The following is a 3,030-nucleotide window of genomic DNA, read 5'->3' as shown; positions in this document are numbered from 1 at the left end:
CCAGGCTTATCCTGGACGTTCATTTATGCCTTGAGATTTGTGCAACCACCTCTGTACATTGCAAAGAACCGCTACTCCATCCTTATTTTCAGAAGACCATGCATCAAGCATGAAAAAATTTGCGCATCTCACACGAGCACCATGCATCAATTAGTACATAATTAGTACAGTAGTAGGTACAATTAGTACTTTCTTGTGTATATAATTATTTCTCTTTCAATTCAGTTTACATTTTATATACAAGAATCCAAAGCACTTCATCAAACTACCTTGTCGAGCCATCAAAATCAGCACGGAGTCAAAGAATTAGTACTTCTACATAGATTTTTTTATTAGCCGTACAACATAATTAGTAGATAGTTATTTCATTAGCGTCACAGAATGGAGGCCCGTGCGTGAGGTTAGGGATGGAGGCGGTGGGGCGGATTGGGGGAGAATGCGTGAGAGAGGAGATGATGAGAGAGAGACGGTATAAAGAGGGGGCGAAGTGTGTGTCCAACTTCGTCACTATAGGGGCAAGAAGCGTACCATGTTAAGGTTGTTGGTGTAAAATGATAGAAAGGAATTTTGGAGAAGTCCTAACCATTGGATAAGACAACGACACCCACACCACTGTAAAATCACTGTGTCACAAGACCTTCCCTTCTTGTTGATCCCCACTAGAGCTGGTGCATATATCTGGCCTCATCTCACATTGTCAAGAGAAGAACGTATAGAGGATGGAAGATGTGATCCTTAGAATATCCAATCCTCTCGATACAAAGATCAATCAAAATATTACAACAATAAGATCATACACTTAATTGTAACAAACTGAATTTGGACAGATTGAAAGAATAGAGTACATACCTCTCCCGGAGAGGGAAAGAATCGGAAACCCTCTCGCGATCGCTCCCGTGAGCGACCCGGGAGGAACCCTAGCCGCCGCCCCCAAGTACCTCCTCCTCCCCTCCCCCTCGCCGTTGCCGGAGGGTGTCGTCGGGCGAAGATCGGGCGGCGGCAGGGCTTCCTCTCCCCTTGTGTGGTGGTGGCGGCGCGGGCCGCAGCAGCCGGCGTGGCGTGGCGCTGGTGAATGATCGTTGGCACGACTAGGGAGGGGGGTGAATAGGCGATACACAATTTTTATGTCTTTTTCAGTTTTATAGGCGGTGCGGAAGTAAAGGTGAAAGCTTTAGTAACTACGGTGAGCTTAGATGATGCTATGCAGTGCAACAAGTAAAGGAACCACAAAGGAGTATGAGAGAGGAGCGGGACAACCGAGAAACGAAGAGGAGACGCGATGTGTTTCCCGCAGTTCCTCCCACAAAAGGAAGTACGTCTGTGTTGAGGAGGTGTGGACCACGAAGGTCCAACGGCCACACAGGCCTCACCTTATTCCCCAAGAAAACCCCACGGAGGAGCTTCCTCTTCTCCACTAAGTAGCCGGTCGAGGTGGCGGTTCATTCACAAGGTTGGGGCGAGCTCCACCACGACGGAGGCTCCCAACACCCTATGGGAATAGCACAACTCCAAGCTAGCCTCCATAGGAGCACATGTCTAAGGAGTCCCACAATAGGAACCCTAATAGCAAGATCCACTAAGGACTAGGTGGTATTGGTGAAATCTCTCTTGGAACAACTATAGATCGGGGTCTCCTCCACCAACCCTCAAAGTTTGAGCATGATTGATTTGATGGGGGGAGATCCTCAAGAAATTGAGCTCAGCAACAATGGAGGAGAGAGCAAGAGAAGACTTGGGACGAGCTGAGGAAGAAGGCCCCTTTTATAGGGGCCCTCAAATCCAACCGTTATATGCAGTTCCCGCACGACCGGTACTACCGCTCTGGATTTTGAATCGGCCTGCAGAAGTGCCATGTGGGGCACAAGCGGTACTCCCGTTTTCGGTACCGCTTAGGTACCGTAAGGGTCCCTGGGAGGTACTGGACACCTCGCGGTACCACATCGGTACCAGGGTGGTAGTGTCGTATCGATAGATACGGTACCTAGGCGGTACCAAGGCGGTGGTACCGCTTGGGAACGGTACTACCACTCAAGGTACCGTAAAGCCTTCTGCAAGCCTTTCATCGTGCAAAAGTAAGAGCGGTGCCAGCTACCGGTACCAGTAGGGATAGCGGTACTACCGCTCTTGGTACTGGTACTACCGGTCAAGCTGGAACTGCTTTCTCCTCTTTTCCTCTCCAACCACGTCGCCTGGCGACACACACACAAAACCAGAAAACCTATCAACTAGTCTTGAGTCTTCCAGTCCTGAGATGATCAGCGAGGTCACTGTGCACCTGCAAATCCTTTCAAAACAAACTATGCACATGGTGAAATACATTCGAGTGTTGTCAACAAACACACAAAACACTTGGGAATAGATTTTGCTCTTTCAGCTGGCATCGAGCGTGACGGCGTGGCCGCATGGCGGCGGCGTGGCGGCTTCGCGGTCCTCGGCATGCACGCTACAGCCGCGGCGTCCCTTGGGCGCGGGCGCGGCAGCGGGCGGCGTGAGCTTGGTGGCCTTGCTCTTTGTGAGTGGGTAGGAGCACCTCGTGAGTGGGCTTCTTCTGCGCGTCTGTGGCGGCAAGCTTGGCCGGCGGGGTGCCCTCCGGTGTGGGAGGTGGGATCTGTGTGGGGCAATGGTCGTCACGGCCAGGGTTGGCCGTCTCGAGATCTCGGGCCAGGGGGCCCGAGGCCTCCCGAGCCTACCGCCTTCAGCTCCAGATCTGGCAGCGCTGTTAGCCATGGGGGCTCCAAGTTGTCGATCTATGGGAGGAGCCCTCTCCCTTCAGGTCCAATGCCCCCGGGGTAGTGTAGGTGGTTCTAGTGACGGTGGTGCCTCCCTTTTCCTTTCAGATCTTCAGGGCTCGGAGCTGGGATGCCGGGGCGGCGACCCTGGACGGTGGGTGGTGACGTCGACCGGAAGGCGGGTGGGGCTTGCTGGTGCTGGATGGGGCTTCTTGGTCGTGAGGACGGCAAGTACTCGACCGAAATCTTGTCGCGGTGTAGCTGGTTACGTCTGCTTTCGTGGCGTCCCCATTGTTCGCTC

The sequence above is a fragment of the Lolium rigidum genome, chromosome 6, assembly GCF_022539505.1.
Source record: "Lolium rigidum isolate FL_2022 chromosome 6, APGP_CSIRO_Lrig_0.1, whole genome shotgun sequence".
In the NCBI taxonomy this organism is placed as follows: Eukaryota; Viridiplantae; Streptophyta; class Magnoliopsida; order Poales; family Poaceae; genus Lolium; species Lolium rigidum.
The sequence above is the reverse complement of the archived record's forward strand: the minus strand, read 5'-3'. Positions refer to the sequence as shown.